Below are 18,896 nucleotides of genomic sequence, written 5' to 3'. Positions count from 1 at the left end.
CTGTCGTTATGTTTTAAAATCAAAGTAATGATCTCTCAATGTCACATGCAGCAACAGGAACAAGTCTCTGTGTGGACCATGATTAGGAGTGCAAGATCACCACTCTGCTGTTTAGCCATACACTAACAGACATTCCCCACCTCTCCAATGTGTAGGTAATGTTAGAACAGGTGTACTGCTATAAGCATCAGGTTCTACTTTTTCATCTCTGATACTACTGCACATGGAAAACTGTGGCCAAGGCAGGCCTACAAAACCCAAACAAGTGGTATTGTTTCTTAAAAATGTGAATAAACATGTCAAAAAGGAATGTAGTGTTATTTTCTACTTAATAAGAGGCATGAATAGTGTCTCCTCGCTAACAGATGTTTCATCCAATATTACCTTTACCAACGGTATTCATGCTTGTATCTGCCTCTGTATTCTATGTCAGAATGATACAAATCCTAGATACTTACTTTAAAAAGACTTTAAAATATTTCATTTACATTTTACCATGTGAAGAATTACTCATTTAAATTTGAATAAATGCAATAGAGTAAAAGAGCAAACATTCATAGCAGTATCAAGATTCAAGCTTACTAGCATTCAGGATGCTGACACACATAAACAGAAGCCCACTTGGACATATCTAATTCTAAAGCAATTTTTCATTTTAATTTCAGAGGGATCAAAAGTAAAAAACTTAATTTTTAAGAGTTTAGATTTAGAAGTTTATATTCTGACAAAGGCAGAACTTCACTAAATGTTCGTGCAAAAAGAAAATTATGAAAAAAACCCCAACTGATTGGCCATTGCAATCGAGGTTGATTAAAATATCTCTTATTCCTAAGAAATCAAAAATTGATAAATTTCCATTTCTGCTATATAAACTTTTCAAATGAAGTTATTTACAACTTCATTGTTTTCCCTGGAAGCGTCATTCAGTGCACATCACCACTGACAGAACTATTTTTCCCTTTACTGGTTAGTGGCTTTCATATTTTATAAAGTGTTGCTCTTTCACCCAAGCTTCACATTTGAAGATAGATAACTTTCATTACTTTCTGCTTATTTAAATTTTCCTAGGGTATTTTAAAGAGGTGACCCAGCCTCAGGGTGCTCTTCGCATTTTAGTAACAAGTTCTTTGTTTAATGTTCCTTTTACTCAAGAATATTTTTATTAGATTAGAAAACTGTGTATTATCACAGACAACAGTACTAGAAAAAAAACATTTGTCTTTTCATAGGGGTTTTAACATATATGAACTTTTTTAACATATATAAACTTTTATTGTTTATTGTTTCCACACCTGCAGTCCAATTACAGTCAAGGTTTACGTGTACCAAGTTAGTGACTGCATTTACAGGCACTGAATTTGCTTGTTACAGTTGAAGAGAGTATAATTAAAGGAACTCTTGTTTATAGGTTAAACATCATTACTGCATGCACTTGCATCAAAAGGAATACCACTTGCAGATCCTGTTTCTTAGCAAAAAATAATCTATATGCCTGAATTTGCAGCATTTCAAAAACAAGGTTTAACAGTGCTCCTCACCAAGATTATAAAAAGATGGTGTTGATAATAGAAAGCTGCTTCCAAGTGTAGCCTTCAGTTTGCTTTTTGGAAACACAATATCAACATCTACCTGCTTGATGCTTACAAACCACCACTTACACCTGTCTTGCAATAAATAAGATCACTGCAAACAAGGAAATTAGAAGGTGCCTCTTTTCATACCATAGCCAGCGTTGGCAGTTGGGTGCTATCATCAACCCTGTCTGAATTAACAAGAGGAAAGTGAAGGGTGAGGATTTGAGTTTGCTTGTTTTTGGTTTTTTTTGTGGGTTTTTGTTCAGTTGTTTGTTTTAAAAACACGTGACAAGTTATTTTGGTTTATCTCCCCTGAAGGAGTCTATGCAGAGAGGCACTAGTTGCTAAATTGCCTTCAACAGATGTTCTGGGATAAACCTGTGAACAGACACACCTTCCAATCACACTCAAGGGACATACAATTGTCTGAACAAACACAAACTATCCTTCATTCCCAGGAGGGGAAGAGTAAGAGAGGCCTAAAGGAGGTGGTGTTACAGCTTCCCACATCTGTGGGCTGGCCTGTGTTCATGCCTGCAAGCAGCTTCTTGATAGTACCAAATGTAAGTTCAGTTTCTTTTCCTGCTGCACACGTGCCATGCTAGAACTGCCACATCCATTCAACTCCTATTACCTGCTGTGGAATGTATTACTCATAGATCTACATTTAACTTACAACAAGAAAACAAATTAGAACAAGGCAGGTATTTTTTTCCACGCTGAAGAGAATTAGCAGGTGACTCACGCTAGGTAGGCCCTCTATTACCAGTCTAAACTAGAAATAACTTCACTGAACTTAATGCAATTATACCTGCACAACTGTAGTACTGAGAGAGTACAAAATGGTTGTGGGTTCTAGTGAAAATAAACTCAATAAGGAATTCTTTAAAAAATCAATATTTTGTAACAATCAAAACTCAAGGGTGCTGGGTAGGACAAAATTTTTTACTCTTACAAGATGAAGTCAACAAGAGAGTTGAACTCCCTATTTCAGTGTCTGCTCTTCTGGAGATGAATGAATCTTTTGTGAGGGCAGAGGAATCACATAATACCCTGGCCCAGCAGAAAATTCAGACAGACTTTTTAATGTATTTAAGCACTAGTAAGATGTAGCAAACTACAAGCTATATGGACATTCACTTCCTATTGAAATAGACAAGCCAAACAGAAACAGACAAAAACTGTGCCTGAAGTTGGTAATTACATTCTCAGACCTTACACTTCTGAGAGAGGTGAGTTAATGTGACTGAGTAGGTACAAGGAGGAGGGAGGGTGAAGGCGTTGGGGGAATTAAGTAATACTGCCAGCTGCTCTGGTTTTGCCCCATAATCATACAACTCAGACTATCAACTAGCTAGATTAATTCCTCTTTGACTCCCACACAGCTTCTGAAGAATTACCTAAACCACTGATGGGTTTTTTTTTTACTCATGGTAGTGGCTTGGTTAACATGGTGTTATTCCACATAGTTTTGTATTAATGACATCTTTTCACTGTATGGAATAAAACTGTGGGTGCTGCAGAGGCAACAGGAGGATCTTTGCCTAACTTCTTCCCTGGGAACATATACTAAAATCTGAAAGTTCATGAGCATCACACTTTGCTCACGCACTGCTGCTAGAGACTAAGGGTGATACCTGCCCTTGGTAAGGTCTCTGCAGGCTCAAAACTTCAGTGCAGTGAGCAGCTTCAGGCCACCAGCTGATAGGCCTGCAGTTAACAGCCTGAGGGACGCAGATGAAGGTGACACTTAGCCAGATGAGATGAGCCTGACTTCATTTTCAGGCTGAAGCTCAGAATTGGTACTCACAGTGCCTTAATCTTAACTTGTTTTGTTTTGCTCAGCCATTGCAATGGGTTCAGAAAGCACACACATGGTCAAAGCAGTTTAGCAAGCCAGATGGATCTTTTGAAATCCATAAAACTTGCTGGCCTGTGCTCTTCCCTTTGTGCCACCATCTGACAACACACAAGCCTAGATCCAACACAAGCATGTGCTTTCAGGGTGAATCTGCACTTCCTGGTGAAAGTGGGAAACAACTTTTTAGGGCATTCAGAGACAAGTTAAAATGAATCTGCTGCAGTGGTTTAAGAAGATATTGCCTTCAGTGGCTTTGTGTGCGGTGCCCTGCCATGGGTCAGCACCCTTACAGCACAGCTGGTGGCTGTGAGTGCAGATTTCCAGAGGGCAGGCTTGGACATGTTTAGAAAGCTAGTTGCCAGAGTCCCTTGGGAGGCAGTCCTGAAGGACAAAGGAGTCCAAGAAGGCTGGACGTTCTTCAAGAAGGAAATCTTGGTTGGACTTGATGATCTTAAAAGTCTTTCCAACCAAAATGATTCTATGATCCCTGGGCACCAGCTGCTTCAGTACAGAGTTCAGCCTTCTGGCTCAAAATGCCAACAACTAACCAAGGCTTTAAGCAAAGACACCAGGTTTCATACTGCCCACTCTGTGGTGGAGGAAGAGGAGAAAAAGAAACTATCAGGATGTTAACTCCTCCAGCTGATGCTACAAGCACAGCCAGAGCTTGCCTGCCATACCTTTATTTTTTGTTGCTGACATTAGTAAACACGGAGCTATGCACAGACAAGGGGAACTCCTGCCTGAAGAGGAACACTTTATAAAAGCTACTTCTTCAGAGGAGCCACAATCGTTCCAGAAAACAGTTGCCGTACGGAAATACTTTAAACGAGTTATTCATCAACTGGAGAAGAGGGACTTTTCCTTTTCTATATTTAGAAGCTTTATAATTAACATGTTTAAGATATGAGTGGGAGCTTAATCATCTGTTAACAAAAGCACCCAACAATATCTGTCCTTTAGTACTGGAGTCCCACCACGTCTGTAGCCAGGGCTATTCATCTCTGCTTCCCTGCAGGGCTTCTCTCACTAGCTCATTCGGAAGCACAGAGAGAAACAGCCACCTTGTAACACGCGTGTTCTCCAGGCTTTTTTAGCCTGGATTAGAACAGGTGTTAACACTACTAAGAGTTTGTTCTGTAGTTTAGCCAACAGTGATATAGGCAATGAAATTTGCAGAAGAGAAGAAATAAGTTTGTCTACAGGTCAAACCTGCTCTTTTGTTACCCACAAGTGAATCTATGGTTTTACAGAATGACATCCCTCCCATTCCTCTTAGAATCACAGAATCATTTCAGCTGGAAGAGACCTTTAAGCTCATTGAGTCCAGCCTTTGTCCCAGCCCTATCAACCACTAGACCATTTCCCTCAGTAGAACATCCATCCATCTCTGAAACCCTTCCAGGGACGGTGACTCCAGCACCTCCCTGGGCAGCTGTTCCAATGCCTGACAACTCTTTCAGGAAAGAAATTTCTCCTCATATCCAGCCTGAACCTCCCCTAGTGCAATTCAAGGCTGTTTCCTCTTGTTCTATTGCTTGTTACTAGGGAAAACAGACTGACCCCAGCCTCACTACAGCATCCTTTCAGGTAGCTGTAGAGAGTGATAAGGTCTCCCCTGAGCCTTCTTTTCTCCAGGCTAAATAGTGCCAGATCCCTCAGCGGTTCTTCATATGAGACATGCTCTTTCTGTAAGAGGCGACCACAATTCATCTTTACTGCTTTTATCCCCACATCCTTCCAGCTTATCAGTCCAGAATCCCCAAGATTTCCCCTTGATGGCCATGTCTAGGCAGAAGGATTAAAAGCATTGCTCAGCTCCCACGCCCACATGCCCTCTCTAGCCATACCCAGTAGCACAGAAGCTCGCGCTGCAGATAGGCACCATCCCTCTGTGCATCACTCCCAGGAAGAAGTGGCTGGGGGCTCAGATCTAGATTTTCTGACAGGATTACTTAAATAAATTGAAAATCTTCTCTCCCTGCAGCTTGATATTCTGAATCATGCAGTGCATTACCAATTAATCATCATCATCATAGGATTAGTGATGCATTTACGTTACGTTACCAAAGCCTATATTAATAAGCATACACAAATCAATTCACAAAAGCACAATCTCCCAGCACAGGCTATGGACTGGCCTCTGTCAAAGCTCCAGCTCCCCTGGGAGCCCTGACTAGAACTCAGAAATATATTGAGATCGCTGGACTTCAAAGGCTATGATGCCATCAACTCCTGCTGGGTTTTTAATTCCTTAATTGAAACAGGAAGACCAGCTTTCTCACTTTACTCACTCTCTAGAAAATAAAAAAGTCACTTCTTTTCCTTTCCACATAGGCTGTTTACCAGAATACTTTGCTAAGTGCAATCACAGAAACTAGTGACAGCAGAGGAGAAGAAATGATATGAAGTGGCTGAGGAAAGAAGGAAAGATTTCACTGGCACTTGAAATTTGATGGAGGATTTGTGTGTTATTTTATTTTTTTTAAAGAGGAATCATTTTAAACTGGATGCTGAATTACATGAGAACTTAGTGAAATCATGAGAGGGTAAGGTAGTCACTTATTTCAAGTAGATTAGAAGGATCTGCGTGCTCTGAAGCACAGGCATGCATGGCACAGCTACAAAGACAAGAAATGTTCACAACTTGAAATAGGTATGATGATTTCAGTAGCAACGGAAACAAGACAGTTGAGAGGCACAACAGACTTCCAGCCAAAAAGAGGAGGGGAAAGCACTCATGTATTGGAAACAAGTAGCACTGCTACAAAGTAGAAATGAAGCTTGCGCTCAACTCATAGACAGTAAATAATGTATGTCAGTAATTCCAGTTCAGAAAATAGCCTTACTGGTTTTGCCCAAGGAAAATGCTATTTTGATAGATTTTAACAAGTCTGTCTGACCACTGGATTTCATCAAGTCTAGCTACTGAGTTTTCTAAACAACTGGGCAAAAGTGAAACTTACGGTTTCATCTCCAAAATGGATTGCAATCATTGGGAGATATAATCAGTGTCTCATGCTGCCTCAACTTTGCTGCAACTTTTAGACCTCTAGCCCTGATAGGGCTCTTACCTGTGGCTTAATGATCAGTTTCCCACTTGGTCATTTGGGTCTAATACGTTTACCAAACCCACACAAACCACAGTTGGAGATGCAATGTCTTCACATTTTCTTTACAGAAAAGCCTCTGTGACAGCACAGGCAGCAAGGAATTTCTTTAGAAGTGCAAACTCAAGGTAGCTGCAAACTCCCTCTACTCATTTAGTAAACAGTGGGCAGAGCTTGGAGGTGTTACAGATGGATGTTATGGATATGATCCTAGCAGACTGACATTATCCACACTATTATACTGTATGCTCTCATGAGAGTTGATGACCTTAAATTGCATTTGAGTCCAAACTCCTTCATTGGTCACACATCCAGAGGGCTGAGCATCAACTCCCTGGCAAAGCAGAGATTCAAGTATGGGGAGGGGGAAGGAGGAAGGTTGAAAGGGGGGTTATAAGAACAGAGTCACTCTCAAGAGTGCTCCTTTGGATAATGAAGATACAATTGATTTGAGCTACCTGGCACTACAAATGTGACCCATGGTTTGATCATATTTCCCAAGATTACTGTAAAAGCAGCCACCTGCAGACCTTGGGCAGGACCTTATACAGCTTTAATATTTTTATTCAAGCAGTAGCACAAGAGGTGTATTAGTTAAAGGTACTTTATTTTCCAAAAAGATGATTTATGATCAATTGTCATGACTTGGTTTAGCTTCAGGTCAAAGGGCAGTCATAGCTTGCTCAAACGATAAACAACACTGGCTATTGGAGGAGGCAAGGTAACTGCTGTGTGTCTTTCCATGACACAGGTATACCACGTGAAGAGGAAAAGCAGCATAGGAAAAGTTCACTGAATTGATCTGATCTGCACTGAATATTGTATGTTTGAGAAAGTTTTGAGCAAGACATTCGAAGTACAAGGATCTGCAGGGAACACTGGGAATCCTGCAGGGATAACTGAGTGCTCCAGCTTCATCATCAAATGAGGTTTTCAGTAAAGCCAATTCAGAAGGTCAAACTCAAATTCAGGGCTAGAGCTTCAGCATTCTGGGTAATAGACTGGGCTGGGATTATGACGTGTTGGCATCTTAACTACAAAAGAAGCAAGCAAATGTTATTCTAAAGATGTTTAAAAATGATATTTCAGTCATGTAGATTCTGTACTGAGACAGTACAACTACCAAAATCTTGCAGTTCTTCCTCTGTATTTTCTCAGTTTTCCATTACTCATGGAAAAAAAAAAAACACCCAACAAATCCATAAACAACAAAAACAGCAACAAAAAAAAATCCCTGCCATTGCAATTGGTGTCAATTTAGCTGAAGACAAAGTAAAAATAAAATGAGTCTGTTTCTGAAAATCTAGCACTTTGAAAATAATATCAGCCACTGCTCATTCTGCTTTTTTTTTTTTAGCACACAAAAAGCAAATTCCCTTGTGCTTCACACATCTCGCATCCCCAAACGTGTGTGCTCATAAAGGACCAGTTACAGGAAAGTACATTTCAGGAAAATGAAGTCCTGAGGTCTGAAAATAATATAAAGCAATTCTCAGTATTCATGCTCTTTAAAAAAAAAAAAAAAAAGTTAAGGATTGTCAGATCTCCATAATATATGACCTCTGCATATTTACTATTTGAAATACATATATATATATATATACATGCACACATACTTAGTTTGACTGTATCGCTTTCTCATTGGCCACTCCACATGACTTAAGGAACATTTGGCTCTGAAATTAGTGAAGGTGATGACCTGCAAAGTACAGGATGGGTGGTACTTAACATGCCTATTCTGTAGCCTCTCCCACTGGAAAAGATTGTGGTAGTTAGTGCACAATGGGATGGGAGGTGTGGAGAGGGAAGGATACCTCCCCTTGCTCAGAGCACTGAGGGCTCCACATTGTGTTTACAGGGTAACACTGACCTCCACAAGTGGGAAGCTGCTCCCTTGCTACTACAATGCTTCAAAAAAGGGAGCGTATACACAACCTTTCCTGTGCGTTCTTTAGTTGTATCCTGTTCTTTTCCCCAAGAAAAGAGCTTGGGAAAATGAGCCACAGCAACAAGGAGTGCACAAGGGAATGGTTCCTCCTGGAATAAGGCAAAACAGCATTTTGCAGGGCACATATAAAGGCAATATTGATGTATCATGTACATTAGAAGCATGTGATACCGTTCAGTGGGAATTCCATTCCCCCAGTGGCAAAGAACTGTCAGATCCTGGAAGAAGCAAGTACGTACGGATTAAAAACTTATTTTAATCACTGCCACTATGTAAAACGAGCATATTCGGATTCTGCAGGAGTCAAACAGGCAGCTGCCCAGTTTGTTTCATGCAGAGTGGCTCTGTGATTAGTTGCAGCACACACGACGACAGGGAGGGGGGGAATCATCCTTCATACTCTGGATTAAATATCAAGACAGGAAACACAGACTGGAATTACATCAGACCAGACCAGCCATGTGCATGAAGTCACTAAACAAATCTGCATCTTGCCCTAAGCTCTAGTAAGTCTATCAGACTGCTGCTTGTTATTGTTTCCCCATCCAACCTTCCTCCCCCCAAACACAAGCCACCTCCTCTGTCTGCTAGTAGACAGTTGGTGTGACGCAGGATTTTAAATCTCATGTTTTTGTGCCAGGGCCTCTCCTGACTCTGGGTTACAGGCTGAAACACTCGGATTACTGTTGAACAAACCTAAACATGGAAGAAAAAAAAAATGCTGCACAAAGATGCAGTGTTCCCTTTCCAAAAGAAGGTTCACTTCCCCATCCCCACCCCTCAAACACCCCGTCCCTTCAGCACACTGAGAGTGTTTTAGAATTATTGAAGCCTTTTCTCAATGCTACTTTGTGTAGTGAGTCAGGGCTGCTATTGTCCTGACTGACAGTGCCTTCTCATTAATAGAGTAATTATTAAAAGGCACTCTTAGGAATAGGCAACATTTAAACTTCTCCTGAAGAGCCTATGTTCTTTCTCTGGGCTTCCCAGCACTCTGTGTTCCTCCAAGAGCAGAGACATTACAGAGAGAAGTCATCTGAACATTGATGGGCTTCTGGGATAGCCAGTGCAAGCCTGTTTGCAGAGGAAGAGTGGTTTCACAGAGGCTCCTATTCTCAAAATTGCTGGTTGCAGCAGGACTCAGCACCTTCATCAGGCTGCCTTCTATTCTATCAAACACCATTTATTCACCACTACAGTACTATTCTCTGCAGAGAGAAGGTTGCTCATCTCCTTCCTCCACAGCCCCAGGCAGGAATGCCAGGGGTGTGATGGCACACAGCTGCCTCCACTGAATTAGGCATGAGGGCAGAGGGAAGAAAGAGAGGAAGGAAGAGGGAGAGAAGCAGCGATGCTGCGGTCTGCAGCTCAGAAACACTGCCCTGTGGTCTCAGCGTGGGATATGCCTCACCACACTGGGGGAAACTTTGGGAGAGAGAACTGGGATGGGTGGGTGGATGGGAACAGGCATTGAGAATGCACACAGAGAATGGAGGAGGCTGTGTAAGATTTCTGTCCCTTAAGGCCCTACTCCATGCTGTCACCAGCTGTCTCACAAGTATCTAGATGCCACAGCAACTATGGGGGGGTGGGGTGTTCTTCAGAAGCCTCAGATATAAAGACATATTTAAACAAGCAATTCCTGTCCTTTCCATTCCTGGGTGCCACGGTTGTGACAGGGACTCTAATTCTTAAAAGTTTGGCTGCTGTAAGAGAGGAGCCAAGTTCCCTGCCTCTGGCCCAGAAGAGAAGCAGGTCTGCCTCCATAAGGTAAATAGGTAAATTCAAAATGCAATGTGATGTTTTGCAGATTGTGAGGCTAGGTGGGACCATTATGATAATGCACTCCAAGTTATTCAGCAAATTTGCATAACTCAGAAATTTCATTCTTCTCCATTTGCAAGAAGATCTCTTCACTGCGGTCCAGATAATTAGGAATAGGTTGTCTAGAGATCACTGAGCATTTACACAAAAGCCTTTCTCTGCAAAGCACTTTAAATATGCCCTCTGTAGACGTGAGTGACTTCATCTACATAACCAGGCATACTGCACTCAAATCTGTAGGCTCTCTACACCTGGAACACAGTGTAAAGAGGGAAAGGAAAGATGGCTGCCCAGAAAACATTAATGGCAACTCTGGGTGGGGGGGAAATTTGGACTGGTGTTATAACAAGAATGTGGCCAAGATACCAAAGAAACTTCCGTCATCCTCTAAAGAAACAAATCAATGGGCTCCTGGACACCCTCATTTGCCTGAATGAAAACATGCTTAGAAGGGGACACGCAACAATGTTCCGAGCAGCGTTCATAACCAGAGCTGATTTATCTGTAGAGACCTGAAGAATTCACAGGCCTGTCTCATTCCCTACCATCACCTTTTTTTTAATGTATCTCTGGCTCTCCTCTCCACCTTTCTATGAGTCAGTATGCTTTTCTGCAGATTATTTCCCAATTCTTCCCTCCCAGCCTCAACCCCCACAGCTTCCTCTCCTTTCACTTTTCAAGCAAGTCTGAAAAAAGAGAGTTCTGCCATCTGACTGTAGCTGTCTCTGCTGCATCAATATGTGTATAGGAGCACATTTAAATTGTGTATTCAGACGCTCTGCTTAGCAGACACCAGTAACTGCTTACTGCTAGTGAATCCCAGAAAACCAGCTGCTCCACAGGAGGCATGGGAGGAAGTGTGATCTGAGCATCATTTACAGCAACCATCTGAACTGCTCAGCCTTGCAAGGGGGTTTATGCTCTACTTCTGCTCCTTTGCCCTTGGATGCTTGCTGTAGCTTGTGCCATGCGCTCAGCAGGGACTCCCTGTGTGCCACAGCTGTAGCTCAAGGGCTCTGTACAGACTCAGCTGTTAAAAACTGCACAGATCCTATATTTGATTTGTGCTGATCTTGGTGTTGAAATGAGATTTGCACCAAGCCAGGATTCGTGCTCCAGATGGATATTGTGCAACTTTCTGTCTGGTCTAGGAGTTTTGTGCATGAATAGTATCTGTCCCTAGGAGTGTAAGAAATCATTCCTAAAGTGATGACACAGACCTACTAATAGCCATTCAAAGTGTCACATTAATAACAAAAATGACTCCACAGCTTGACAGATATGGAAGAAAAACATGGAACTTATCACACATGTTTATAGGCATCTTAGTAATTAAATTGTCTCCTACAACTCTCCAAGAAAGATTATGACAATCTTCTCCTGCTTCATGCCTGAGCTCACGTGGACCTCTACTCCTCAATGTCACCAATTGCTAGGCGTGGATGTCTTCCCAAAGCAGACAAGGCAGGTTGCTGTGACATGAACTTATCACAGCACAAGTGTCTGCTTGTCAGAGACACAAAGAGCCATGACTCCCAGAGCTCTGCATCTTGCATCTTAGCCAGAAAAATTCAAAAGTCCACAAAACAGACATTACTAATTTTTTAGAGGAATTGTGGGTCCTGAAGGCAACCAGCTGAATTTATTATAAACCACTTTCAGCAGAGTTTGAGGTTCACTCTTAACCTACTGCAACATTTTAATTCTGGCTTCTTTGTATTTATTATCAAACCTTCAAAGCTAATCTGCTTTTCAAATATCCAAGACAACTGCAGACAAATTTTGGCAGAAGCCTGAAGCAGTACTGAGTCTGCTGGAGGAAAGACTACTGCTCAGCTACAATTCAAATTTAAGCACATACTTGAGTTTAACATTGTTGGAGAAAATTTGTCACCGTCACAGGGTTAAATAACTTTTCTCAAGCCATTAATGATTTGCAAAACGTAGCTTTTCAAAGAAAACAACAACAAAACCCACTACACTTCAAAGATCAGGAGCTGGATTCTGATTTCATCCCCAAAAATACATTGATATCAGCGAGGTCACTCTTTCGAGTATCTAAAGCACATGAATCCAAACAAGCCCTTCTAGAAAACCTCTGCTTTACCCAAATCCCCAAGGTTTTGAATGCAATTTGCATCTGTAGATGTTTCACAGCTGCTAGAGTGTTTTAAGGGGTCAGCCCTAACATGTGAACCTCAATCTTCTCTCATCTACTAGTCAGGATCAGTCAGACCATTTCTGGTATTTTCAAGGGGTTGAAGGGATTTTTTCTGATGAAACAAGACAAGAGAGAATGGAATAGGAAAATATCACATGAATTGTGGGAAGAAGAAACAACACATTAAATAAAAACCCTTTCAAGAGCTGAGTTGGGTTTAATATAGTGTTTGAATCTACCAAAAGCTGGCAGATTAGGAGATGAGCTGGCCTTGCAGCCTTTGAAACACACACACACACACACACAGGCAGAGGGGATTTTTCAGTGCTGTCTTCCATCAGGTTTTATTTCTTTCTGTATAGGTTCCTACCCCACTGAGACAGCTTTAAAAAAGAATTCCAGAAAGAGAATCTCTATTTCCCTTTGACCTGAGGCTTAAATTCATGTTCCTCAAAATAATTCCTTTCATACCCTTGTTTCCTAAGCACGATTGCAACCTTCGTAGCAGTGATACTTACAATGCACTGAATTTAGTATTACAAAGGGATACCCTTTCTTCTACAACAGACTGTGGTCATCTTTTTGTGACTGCTGAAATAAATAATGGCTTTTTGGGCTGTAGGTATGATTCAACTGTACTACCCCCAGAAGAATTAGAGCTTTTTTTATGTCTATGGCAAAAACTGGAGAGTGTGTTATATTTCTTAGTCAACATTTCACTATTAAACGTGAAGTCTTCTCTCTTTATCTCTTTTGTTACCTACAGGTCTCCCTTGTTGATTCATGGTTCAAATAAATGTCACTGGGTGGAACAAAATAAGAGGACTATGGCAAAATGTATCAGTTCACTGAACTACTACACCTCCAAACATCATACTTCTTAATTAACTTTTTCTGAAATTGCCGTTCTGTTATTTATTAGAATATATTCTCTCCTCTGTCCATTTGTCAGGCATGAGATTAGCAGCTGGCAGCACTTCTGTTCCCCTTGCTCACTCAAGGACTATACTGCAGGCAGTATAGAACAAGCTGTGACAGGTTAGTCTAATGGTAAAATTCAGCCCTTCTTCACACTATTGGGAGAACAAATGGATCAACCAGGCCCTGACAAACCTGAAAACTAGATGAGTCATTCATATCCACAGAATAATTCACTCAAGCTAAGAATCTCCAGGCCATGCTGGAGCACTGTCACCTCTAGCACGTACCCAGTACTCACTCACTAACCAGGGAGACCTTCTAAATTCTTCTAGGAATTGTGACAATCAGAGGAAAAAGCAAAATTCATGCCTAAGAGGTCTGCAGAAAGCTTTCCTGACATGGTTCTCTGACAAATACTCTATGCTCATTAGGAAAGCCAAGAAAGAAACACAGTGGCAGCAGCTGTATTTAAACACAGTCAAAGGCAGCTTGGTTCTGCTCCCAGGGCGAAGAGTGCTTCAGTTTAATTCTAGACTCTCAGGAGGTTCAGGAGGACTGAACCCAAGACCAAAGACAGCCAAGTATGCCTTTCACGTCCAGAAACTAATTAGTATATTCATATTTTCCACTTGAAAACTGACTGATTTACACAATTTATAACAAAGTTGTCCTTTTTGAGAGACTTTCTTAACCTTTACCATCTGCTGCCAGCTAAAATATCTAGGGACAAAGCCCACTGTGTAGAGCATGCCTCTGGAAGTGAAGGGAGCTCTCTGCTTTCCTGTTTATGATGGCCACGTAAATGAAAATGAAGCAGATCAGGATGCTGTCACTTGCAGATCCAGCTATGTGACATTTTTCAACTAAGGAAACCTGAAAATATCATGAAGTACACACAGAAATAAGACAGGGAGATAGATAACTGAGGAATGGCACTCTAACGCTTGCCAGATCATCTTTAGCTACCATGGCTCCATGTTTTCCCACTAAAGTCAGTCACTGCTTTGCCATTTACTTCACAAATAAATCTGGATCTTTATACAAATGTTTGCATTGGGACCTCTTCACTAGCACAATAGGAAGCACAGTGCTTTGCAGAGGTACCTGAAGTTTTCAAAGACACTAATTTACTTGTGTTTCCATCGTCCTTCCCCATCATATTTCTTAGCCCAATTGTACATTGACAGGTTTGAGCGGGAGAGTCCAAAAAACTACTTCCAAGTCAAGCACCCCTTTGAGCTGCAGCTGCTGCTGTTTTGAGTGCTGCTGTCACGTCATCTTTGGCAGCACGGGGAAGCACTACACTGAGAATGAAGGGATTTATTATGTATTTAGCAATTTAATATTATAATCCCAGCTACAAGGAAGAAAGTTAAAGTCCGTTTTTCTTGCCTCTCCTTCAATGCTTAAAGCATTGCAGGGGCACCAGCAGATGCCAGCGATGCTGGTACTACTGAAACAGACAGAAATCAAGGTTTTCCTGCATAAAAGCAACAAATTCAAACTGAAAATATCTCCAAGCTGGACCTTCAGCTGCCATAAATTATCACATTCCTACTGAAACTAGCAAAGCTCTTTGAATATATCTCTGCAATCTTCAGTGCCATCAGGCACGACATCTAATCCTAGTGTTGAAAAGGGCTTCAGTGCTTTTTCTGTTCTCGAGAAATTAAGAGGTAAGTGAAGCCACTTCATGGAGCTTTAAGAGTCCTAATTAGCAGATGGGAGTTCACAGTCCCACAGCTAGAAGCTAACTACTAAAACAAGAACACCCCAACACAGCCACCAGTGCTCATACCTCCCTGGAGAAACTGTCAGCTTAAAAAGCAACCATGCAGCCCTATTTTTAAATCAGGTCTCCCAAGCTCTGCTGCTAACCAGGCCCTGTAATGGCTACATTTTGCAGAGCAGAAGGTCCCAAGCTTAACAGAGTGAGTTATTAGCAACTCTAGTAGAACAAAGGGCAGACTCGTATGTAATTCCTATGTATACAGTGTCCAAGCCCAGAGATGAGTAAGGCTGAATGAAAGACTGCCTTCTGGACAGGATCCATGGGGCAAGGAAGACAGAACACAGCAAGAGGCTCAAGACTCATTTTCTGGCAGCAGAAACTATGGAGAGCCATAAGCAAACAATCAACACATCCTTAAGAAACAGCTTCTTGCAGGTTGAGCTTGTCAGCCTTCATGTGTGACCACTGTTTGGGAATGAGAGGCAACTGTTCAAAGGCAGGCCCTACATGGGGAAAGAAATGGACGTCCTTGCCGCCTACCAGCAGCAGAGGAACTGAGAAGATCCACTCCTGAAGGAGACACGCTCAACAGGAGTACACACACACCAGCAGTGCACACATGAGGCTGGTAGCCCAAAGCAGCCAGGGCAGGTGCTCGTGGGCACCAGGAGCCTTGGGGTTAGGAAGGAGGCACCCCTTGAGAGGCAGGCAGCACATGAGGGAAAGCCTCATCCGAGTTACCCTGAAGGAATATGAAGTTGTTCTGGTCTGATTTATGACTACAACCAAACTCAGAAGCGGGTCTGCTTCTGGGAGGTCCCTGCTGCAGGGAAAGCTGGTGTGTTCCTTGCTAGGGAACACAGGACCCTGAGGGCTGCATGTCCAGTGCATGCAGCTGTTTTGCTGGAGTGAGCTCCTACAAGGAGAAATCTGAAGTAAATCTCTCCCTGACATTCCGGCATGACGTAAGTAAAAAGAGCAAAGTTGTCGGTTCTCAACTTGCAAGACTTCCCCCAGAGAGTTTCATACGCTTTTAATGGTACCTTTGACCAGGAAACAACTTAGTAAGAAACTCTTTCTGAAAGTTTATTGATAATAAACCATTAAAATATTCTTTTCTGAGCTAGGATTTAACCTAAATTAATATCTAATAGGTCATGTATAAAAGATAATGTTTATTTCATAGATCCCTGGTTTGAAACATCCAAATATTTTTGCCACAGATGACTTACTGCCCAGTGAGGCAATGTATCATGCTCCCTTAAACCTGAGAAAACACTATGGGTCCACTGATTTGATTCCCTTATTGCTGCACAGAATCATTAAGCCATGAATATGTATACGTCAAGTGAAAACACTTCAGTAATGTTATCACATTAGTACTTTAGTTCATTCTTAAACAGTAAAAGCAAAAGGAATCTGTATATGGCCTAAGGGCCATTGATTCATACTGCTTTGCTTACAAAGCAACCACGCTGTCCTGACCAAGAAAACATATCTTGAAGAGATACATGAAGAAAAGGAAATCCTTCCACTCTGCTCCAGAGGCAAAGTCAGTATCTTGTCTGGCTCTTACAGCAACATGACTCAACGTTGTAACATACACCTGGCTTCAGCCTCACAAAAACCTGCCCTTTGCATGCTGTCCAAAAGACCTCCCTACTCCCTTGATAATACACACCTCACGCCAAAACTTCCAAAGGCATCACATCCTGCAGGGCAGAAAAAACCCTCAACAGACTTGCTTAAACAGAAAACACAAGATGTTAGAGGAGTCTCAAAAGAGCCTCAGCTTAATCACTCCTTCATAGCCTTTGGGTTTCCCCATTCCCTTCAAACCAAGAAGGTTGAAAGAGTGAAAAGACCCCCTTCCCATCCCCTTGGAAAAGCCAGGTTTTGAAAAAGATGGTGAATTTTGTTTTGTCCACTGAGTCATGGTGATAAACACATCAGCTTGCACTGGAGGTGGGCAGACAGGGAGGAAGGTAGCAGAGTTGCCAGGAGTGAAGTCCTAAGAAGATGTCCAACCCAATGCTGAGCACCTGAGACTGCTTAAATCATAACAGCCCTTCTCTTTTAAGAAGCAATGTCAAGATCAAATTACCTACTGTGTATCTGCCTGCTGCAGACAACTCCCCAGACAGCTTCAGCCAGCAGTGTGCTCTCTCTCCCTGAGTAACACTGCTCTGGTAGCTCTGTTGTGCCTTGTAACTTATTCCTGTGAGATACAGCCACAGGAGGTGTTGGAGGGGCAGGGGACAGAAGAGTCTTTTCAAGCAGTATTTGATCTCTCCAAGATGAAGCATCTTATTTAAGAGTTAATTAAGACGGCTGTGCACATCTCATTATTCTTCTTACACATACAGGCATACATAAAAATGGCTATGAGAAACCATGAAACATGCTGCCAAACTTCAGTTTGCAACTGGTTTGTGTGTGTCTGTGCGTGCACATGCTAAAAGCTTCTATTCAATGACTGGGAATGGAAAATCTTCTACAGTCTTTAATTAGAGCAGAACACATTTCAGTCATCATCTTGTGATCAAGAAATCTACAGAAAATGTATCTCCTCTTTAGGCAAAGAAATCTTGAAACTCAGAAAGGGAAATGATGTGTTTGTTACACTCACACACTGCCAACAGAGGGCTACACTAAAAAACAGCCTGAGGTTTAGGTATTGCATATCTAGAGTAGTCTTACAGTTTTGCCGAATTTCCAAAAGGCAGAAGAGACCTGAGCTTGATGTAGAATATGTAGACGCTGCCTTGCACTAACGTCAGGAGAGACCCTGAACTACAACGCTTCTGAAGGATTACCTGTGAACTTGAGGTGGAATCTGAATCAGCATGTTCTTGAATTAGATAGAGAAATGCAAGGACTCCTAATACTACAGCATGGCACAGACATGAAAATAAGAGGGTTTGTTTTGTGTGGCTGTTCTATTTGGAAGGCTTACAAGACAGCTGTCATCTACTTTAAGTTCCTTCACAAAACAGGCTTCCTGGAGTGATGCCTTGAGAGAAATACATATTCATACACATCTCAGACTGCTTGGAGTCCTACAGAAGTTTTGGATATGCTTTACAAAATATGCCACCTCTGCTCACACAAAATAACACTCAAAGAGCAACTCAAGTTTAACTTGGACCCGTTTGTTTTCAGTTATTAGCTTATTTGTTCTATGCTTCCTTGCTTCTGCTGTTTTCCTAGCCTCCTTGCCCCCTTCCCTTCCCCCTTTCCCTTGAGGGCTGAAATTTTAATAACTCTAACATATGAGGCTGAAGGAAAAAAACTCAAACAGTTCGGAACACAGGAAGGGATGCAGCTTAATGTGGTAATGTTCCTCTTTGCTTTGGCCAAAAGCTAATGGGCAAGTAAATAAATGCTTTGCTACCAGTGATGGATCTTATTGCTGGTAGACAGTATTTTACATACTTCGACTCTGAAAAAGACACCAGACATTGACTCTAGATAAGCTCCCCAAACTCTACAGCCTATAAACTTCTACTTTTCTGTAGTGTCAAGTTTTCCTTTAAGCACAGATACTTTTCTTCCCCTCCCAATTCAGGAGATAGCGTTCTGTCAGTTCATGGCAAGTCAGGCTTAATGCATTAATTAGTAAGTACAATCCAATCTCTGGAACATTAATTTTCTGCCATTACAAATACTGCTAGAAATGTTTTCCAATTGTGATTTCTCTGCCTATTTTATCCTTATTAACCATGTCAGTGCCAGAAGTGGTTTGTATTTACAGGGGCAAAAAGA

At 41.7% G+C, this 18,896-nt stretch overlaps 1 protein-coding gene across 3 annotated transcripts in view; it reads right to left on the bottom strand.

The window, feature by feature from the left end:
- Positions 1-18,896, bottom strand: part of PDE1C (phosphodiesterase 1C) — a 190,010-nt gene that overhangs the window by 170,000 nt on the left and 1,114 nt on the right. The window lies entirely within an intron of this gene.

This window comes from Colius striatus, chromosome 5 (assembly GCF_028858725.1).
Source record: "Colius striatus isolate bColStr4 chromosome 5, bColStr4.1.hap1, whole genome shotgun sequence".
NCBI classification, from domain to species: Eukaryota; Metazoa; Chordata; class Aves; order Coliiformes; family Coliidae; genus Colius; species Colius striatus.
The sequence above is the reverse complement of the archived record's forward strand: the minus strand, read 5'-3'. Positions and strand labels throughout refer to the sequence as shown.